The sequence below is a fragment of the Gavialis gangeticus genome, unplaced genomic scaffold (assembly GCF_001723915.1).
Source record: "Gavialis gangeticus isolate Ggan-Ray unplaced genomic scaffold, GavGan_comp1, whole genome shotgun sequence".
NCBI classification, from domain to species: domain Eukaryota; kingdom Metazoa; phylum Chordata; order Crocodylia; family Gavialidae; genus Gavialis; species Gavialis gangeticus.
This window is the reverse complement of record NW_017729034.1, coordinates 2,746,043-2,753,263: the sequence shown is the minus strand read 5'-3', so window position 1 is coordinate 2,753,263 and position 7,221 is coordinate 2,746,043. Positions and strand designations below refer to the sequence as shown.

The 7,221-nt window shown below is 47.6% G+C and overlaps 1 protein-coding gene across 2 annotated transcripts in view; it reads left to right on the top strand.

The window, feature by feature from the left end:
• Nucleotides 1-506: 506 nt before the first annotated feature.
• The window catches only part of CCDC181 (coiled-coil domain containing 181), a 21,314-nt gene continuing 14,599 nt past the window's right edge, over nucleotides 507-7,221 (top strand). The window contains exon 1 of one of the 2 annotated variants that reach the window (XM_019527581.1): nucleotides 507-634. The gene's annotated coding sequence lies outside the window, so the exon portion shown is untranslated. The remainder of the gene's footprint in view (nucleotides 635-7,221) is intronic. The other variant, XM_019527580.1, reaches the window with a different exon arrangement.

The following is a 7,221-nucleotide window of genomic DNA, read 5'->3' as shown; positions in this document are numbered from 1 at the left end:
CCTTGGCACCACAGCTGAAGGGGGCATGGTGAGGGTGTTTGATGGGATCCGGCAGGGCCCATGCTCCGTGGGGGCCCTGTTGCACGGTCAAATTGAAGCTGGAGAGAAACCACCTGTAAAGTCACTGCGTGTATTCAGACATCCAGGTTGTAGCCGTATCCATCTAGAGGCAAAAGGAACCAGAACCTGGTGGCAGAGGTGATCACTTCTATTAGACCAACTAGATTTTTGCTTTAAAAAAATATATATATATATAATATGCAAACTTTCGGGCACAAGCACCCTTCTTCAGGCACAGGAGAAAAATCCTTTCTCCGGAGCAGGTCTCTTGCCCTGCCAGTGGGTGCCTACTGTGAGGCAGCGGAGCTGTGCGGGCCGCCCCGCCCCATGCCCCGGGCAGGAAGGCCTCGTGAGTCAGTGAGTCAGGTCCCAGCTCCGCCCATCCTTTGCTAGGATCCAAGATGGAGGCACCGCCTTGCGTCGGTGTGGTCGGGGGTCTCCATGGAAACGCCGGGAGGAAATCTCCGTGTTCTCGCGGGATCTCATGCGCACGCACCGTTCCCGAGGCAACGGAGCAGCGTGAGGACGGGAGTTTGGCCCTCGCCGGGTGCCGTTCGCAGCGTGGTGCTGGAAGGTGAGAGGCTGTGGGGCCGCCGCGGTTACCATGGCAACGTGGAGAGCGGCCCAGGTGAGGGGCAGGGGAGGGGCGCCCCCCGGGGTGATTCCCCTCCCCCTCCGCTGCACTAGAGGGAGGGGGACTGTGCGCACGGGGCAGCACCTCCCTCCGGACCCGAGAAGAGGCGGGAGGCGCTGTGGGCTCCCCGCTGGCGGCATCGCCCGTGGGCTCCGGCATCCGCAACGTGGGCGGGGGCTTCTGACGCCTGCGGGGGGTGGGCAGGGTCGCTGAGCGCAGAGGAGCAGAGACTGAGGAGGGATTTGATAGCAGCCTTGATGACAGCAGTGGGCCATTGTTGTGGAGAAGGCTAGGGACACACTGGGTGCATTGGTAGGAGCATTGCCAGCAGATCGAGGGAAGTGATTCAGTTCAGCACTGGAGAGGCCACATCTGCAGTACTGCATCCAGTTTTGGGTCCTCCACTACAGATGGGATGTGGACATATTGGAGAGGGTCCAGTGGAGGGTGACAAAAATAGTGAAGAGTGTGGGGGACATGACTTCTGAGGAAAGAGAGAATTGGATTTAGTGTGGAGAAAAGGAGAGGGGATTTAACAGCAGCCTTCAAGTACTTGAAGGTGGTTCCAAAGAGGATGGAGCTGGACTGTTCTCAGTGGCGGCAGATGACAGAACACGGAACAGTGGTCTCAAGTTGCAGCAAGGGAAGTTTAGGCTAGATATTAGGAAGAATTTTCTCACCAGGAGAGGCAGTAAAACGGTGGAACAGGTTACCCAGAGAGGTAGTGGACTCTCCATCCTTGGAGGTTTTTAAGACCCGGCTAGACAAAGCCTTGGCTGGGATGATCTAGTTGGGGCTGGGCCTGTTTTGAGCAGGAGGGTGGACTAGGTGCCTTCTGAGGTTCTTCTGACCCTAACTTTATACAATTATTAAGAATGGAGTTATAAACAAAACAGAAAGTATCATCTTGCCCCATTATACATCCATGGTGCATCCACACCTTGGACACTGTGCCTAGTGTTGGCCCCATGCCTAAAAAAGGTGATAGAAGAACTAGGGAACAGCCAAAGAAGGGCAGCAAGGATGATTAGCGGTATGGAGGAGCTTCCATATGAGGACAGACTAGGGGCTAGGCCCATTCAGTTTAGGAAACTGATGTTTGAGGAGGGATGTGAGAAGGGTTTACAAAATACTTAATAGCAAAGAGTAAGTAAATAGGGATTTATTATTTGCGCTGTCTCAAAATACAAGAACTAGGGGTCACAAAATGAAACTAGTCAGTAGTAAGTTTAAAGCTAGCAAAAGGAAATTATTTTTCACAGAGCGGGCCATTAAAATGTGGAATTCATCACTGCAGGATGTGGGGGAAGCTGACCATTTGGCCAGATTCCAAAAGGGGTTGGACAGATTCTTGGAGGTCTACATTGCATCAGTAGCTATTGAGGATGGGAGTTAGGGATACAACCCCTGAATCTTAATTTCCTACAGTGTAGATGCTGGAGGCTGCAGGTGAGAGAGAAAGGGGGGGAAGAAAGCCCTGGTCATACCCTGTTCACTCTCCCTTCCAGCATCTGCTCCTTGCTTCTGTGTGACAGGACCCTGGGCAAGATGGGCCTATAGTCTCACTTAATAAGTGGCAGTTCTTATGTTCTCACCCAGTATGATGGGGGAAACTGGACTGGGCTTCATTTATAAATGATATAGCTATAGATTTACATTAGTATAGATTATGCTGGTAGCAAGTCACTAATGATGACACACATTCCTGTATCTTGATTGTTGCCCAGGATCCTGTGTCATGCAGTGGCAGAATGGATGCTGAAAGGGAGAGTGAAATGTGTGAGAGGCAGGGGTTTTGGTGGGTGATGTCTTTTATTGGACCAGTGGCATGGTTGGGATTGGGATATACTCGGACTGTCTGGCTAGAAATAGACATCTCCAAATGAAATGGATCAGCTGTGTCACAGCACAGTTGATCCAATTCATTGGGTAAAACACATGTTGCCCCTTATCCTGCCCATTGATGGTGTGCAGTAAGGGGTGATGTGCTGTCCTAGGGCTTGAGGAACCCCGTCCTGCAAGTCCTTGCAATTCTTGGACAGGATTTGGCCCCTCAAGTCTGACAGTGCCTGCCCAGCTCTCCCTGCTTACCCAGATCTGCCCCTGGGATCTTCAGGGGCACGTATGAGTAAATAGGGAAACCCTGACTGTTCCCGCTTACCTAGATGGGCTCCCTAAGATTCCAGAGGTGGGTCCTGGCATGGAGGTACAGGGCTTCTGTGCCTTGGGGATCTGTTCATGCTTTTCTCGCTTATGGAGATGTGCCCCTGGGGAGCCCCTACTTCTTTGCTTAAAGAGAGGTACCCCAAGATTCCCCAGGTTGCCTCTCTGTAAGCAGGGAAAAACGGGCTGGTGCTCCAGGCGCTTGTGGGGGCTGATCCTGCATGGGAATTCCCAGGATACACAGGTCTGGGCCCCTCTAGCCCCCATCTAGGGCAGCTGGAGACTGTGGGCAGCTAAGGATGCTTAAAACTTTTATGGTGGCACAAATGCAACATTGAGGAACATCTGTTTCTATCATCTGGGTGTATCCAGATGAATGTGTGTGCGTGGTTTTCAGTGCCTCAAAGCTATTTGAGGTGCCGCAAGCCACATGTGGCACACCTGTTCACTGCGCTGCTAATTTGCAGTGTGGAACCAAAATTTGAAACTGGGAGATTAAGACCAACATTTGGCAGGTACTGCAAAGTGAAGCTGGTTTTAAAAAGACACATTGCTTGGTGATCAGCACAAGACTGAAAGTCAGGAGTTCAGGTGCTCTTCTTGACTCTGACTTGCTTCCTCTTCAATAAGTTGAAACTAAATTTCCACATGGTGAAATTGTTAGATGTAATTGTGTTTATAAAGAATATCAAGAATTTCATATGTGGCTCTATAGAATTGCATGCCAAAGATAGATCTAAATAGTTTCTTAACACGTGAATGACAGTTTACTCATTCATACTGGAATATTGTAAACAGTTGCGTAGGATTTTACTGAAGTTTACAAAAAAAATCATCTTTAAGTTGAGAGCAAGCATGAGAAGTTCTGCTTAGGTGTAAGCCCCAAAAGACTAATGTTAAGCAAAATTAAATGAAGATTTGTGATCTGATGAATGTCTTTGGCTCCTATTAAAGCTATGGGGCTTAGTAAAGGGGTTGAGAATATATGATGTCTTGTAGGATCTGTCCTTTGATTGAAATTATCCTTGAAACCATGGCAAGAGCATAGGTACTATGATGCTATTCCTGCAAGAGAATAGATTTTAGTTTATTTCTTTTATTTATATTGTTCCTCTTGTAAAGCACTATGAATACATAGAATTATGTTCAGTGCTGTGATTTAAATTACATCTTTCATTTGAATGACGGTTTTGTATTGTTAAAAGGATGGACTGAATCTTGTTAAAAGCTGTGGGTGTAACTATTATCTTTCTGTGAGATAAATATAGAAACAGTTAAGCTCTTTTGTTGAACCAGATAGCTGGAACAAAAGTAGCATCCACCTAAAAAAAGATACAAGTGCATTTAGTTTGGCTTGTGGTGGGTGGGTGGAGGGTTTTCCACTGGGTATTTTTCTATGTAGGTTAGTATGTTTGTGAAAGAGATGCAGGAAAAAAACCAGAGAAAGAGCTTCAAGCAAAATATGTAGCCTGACTAAGCACTGGGAATGAGGTTCTGGGTACAGCTTGCGGGGTACGTTTTGGTCTGAATGCTCACTAGAAAAAGACTGTGAGCAAGAACATTGCTGTTTATCTTAGTTCCTCCTTTGTTCAGGGAAAAAGGACTCTGTTTTGTGTTAAAAAATCAAAGATGCCTGATTCTGCCATCATTTTCTTAAAACAATCCTCAGGACCCAACATTTTGATTAACTTCTGAGGTCAAAAAAGGGTAATACTGGCTGGTGAGATGTGGAATCCAGCTTCTGAGGAGAGAAATATGAGTTGGTATTCCTGTTGAACTAAGGTATAATAAAGAATGGATGCTAACATTACATTTACTCCCCATCTGATAGTTCACTCTGGTTGTGTTGTATTCTTTTGTCTATGCGCTCTCTTGTTTGCTAAGACCATAAACCTCTCATCCTGGTGGTTATACTTTGGTGATATTTTGATGTACTTTAGCCCCTTTGATTAAGCACTGATGCATTTTACAAATAGTCTGTGGTAAACTTAAGGTTCCCACTCTAAAACCAAACTCAAGGAGATGTGCATTGCTTCCAGAAGGTAATGTACCTCAGGCATACAAGCGATGAGAAGCTTTATAAATGATGGGTGGTCATATGCATGTTTTTGGGGTTAAATGTAAGAATGAGTTAAGCACTTTTAAATTAGCTTAGCTACCTGAACCAATAGCAACTTCCACCAAAAACATGCACAAATCATCACCCAAATCCGAGGTATGTGTAGAAGGAGGGTATTAGTTTGTGTGTCTGTGAAAAAGAAGTAGAGGAGCCCCACAGATAAAGGGAGGCATCAAAGTCAAGGATACAGCAGTAGGAGCTTGGGTCTCAGAAAAGGCCTAGGGTGATTTTTGGACTGAATTCTGGCTGGGCTCTAGCACTTGGGGCTGTTAATAAAGATGCTGTTTCCTGTTTGAACTGAACTTTTTGCATTCTTTGTAAATGAACAGGGTTGCATCAAACATACATAGCTCAATATCCTGTTTCTCATGAGTGCAGCAACATTCAGAACCTCAACTTCAGCTGACATTTTGGGTTGAAAAAGGGGTAATGTTGTTGAGGCTATTCAGAGAGTTACAAATTGGAGGCTTGGGCTGGATTTACTGCACTAGATTTCAAACAAATCTAGTGTCCCTCTGGGCAGAAACCTAAACCAACTGTACTTTTTGGTTGCATTCTACTCAGAGTTTTGAAGTTCATCTGAACTCCAGCAGCCAGTGTAAACCATATATCAAATATATTTCAGAAAGTCCTAATCTAATGGGTAAGGGTCCATAGTATAGTATGTCTTGCTCCGTGGGCAAAATCCAAGTGCTTGTGGGAATTACAGTAAAACACTGAAACCCATGATGTTTGTACCGTTAACGTTCACTTTGATTTTAACTTATGCCGAAATGGCTTCAGTGTAACGCTTATAAAGGGGACTGTTTGTTGTGTGTAGTTGTTTGTCTGCTTTTATTCTTCATTTAACCATAATGTAGCATTAATTTAATTCCCAGAGCAATACATTTCGGGGATAGGCGTTGAATATTTTGACTGGGCATAAGGAATAAGTAATGCTTTGATAATGTTTTGATTGGGCGTTAAGAATCAGTACTGTATTTTATGGCATATAGGTTGACACGGTGTATAGGTCGACCCCTGGCTTTCTGATTTGAAAGGTAAGGATTTTCATAGGCATGATGCGCAGACCTCAGGAGGACATGGACGGGGGCGGGGTGTGCCGCCGCATCTGTGCGTGGGGCAAGGGCAGGCTGCTGCTGCAGGGTGGGACAGGCAGTGCTGGGCTCTTCCTGGCAGGGGGCTGGACAGGGGATGCACTCAGGGTGGGCGGTGGCAGAGCTGGAAAGGAGGGTTGGCGGGGGCTACAGTGAATTTTGGGGTTGCTGCAGACACCCGGGTAACCCCTTTACTAGTGCTGCTGCTGCCCACCCTGAGCACAGCGCGGCCCAGCCGCCTGCTGGGAAGAGCTTGGTGCTGCCCTGGTCCTAGCCTGCAGTGGCAGCCTACCCTCTGCCTGTGTGGAGACCTAGGGGGCACACGCGAGGGCAGTGCAAAGCTTCAGTTGCTGATTCAATTCGGCAGAGATTCAGCCCGATTTGGCGGCTGAATCTCCAAATCCAAATCAAATCAGGAGACCCATTAATCTCTCTGAATTGAATTGCAAGTCTCCAGTTTGATTTGGAGAGATTCGATGATTTGGACATAGACACAGCTTTATATGTTTTTTCTACATACCTCAAGGTACCAGGCAGCTCGTGAAAGCTGAGATGGTGGGGCGGAGGGAGTGTCCCACAGGAGCATGGGGGTGGTCCCCAGTGCGCTTGGTGGCAGACCCGGAAGTGGACCAGAAGCACTTCTAGTCTACTTCTGGGTCAACTGCGGAGCGCACAAGGGACCCCCCCCCTTCCCCTCCCCTCCTACTTGGTGACTGGTGCCTCCTGGGTCTGTGGGGGTTTCCAGGGTCCCACCGTGGCCGATTGCTGAGCCGGGGAGGTGAAGGGGGTCCCCCACACACCTGGCGGTGGACCCAGAAGTGGACTGGAAGTAATTCCAGTCTTCTTCCGGGTCCACTGCCGAGCATGCGGGGGGGTCCCCCCACGCTCGTGTGAGATGTTCTATCCACCCCATCATCTCAGCATTCACAAGCCTGGTACTTTGAGGTATGTAGAAAAAACATTTAAGCTGTGTCTGTGGCTGAATTGCTGATTCTTCAAATCGGAATTGAATCTTCAGATTTGGATTTGGCCAAATCGAATCGGGACAGTGATCTGAATTAGCGAATTGAATCATTGTCCCCTGAAATGGGCCAAATCCAAATCGAATACAGCCTGCTTCGCACACACCCCATGCCCTCCCAGGGTGC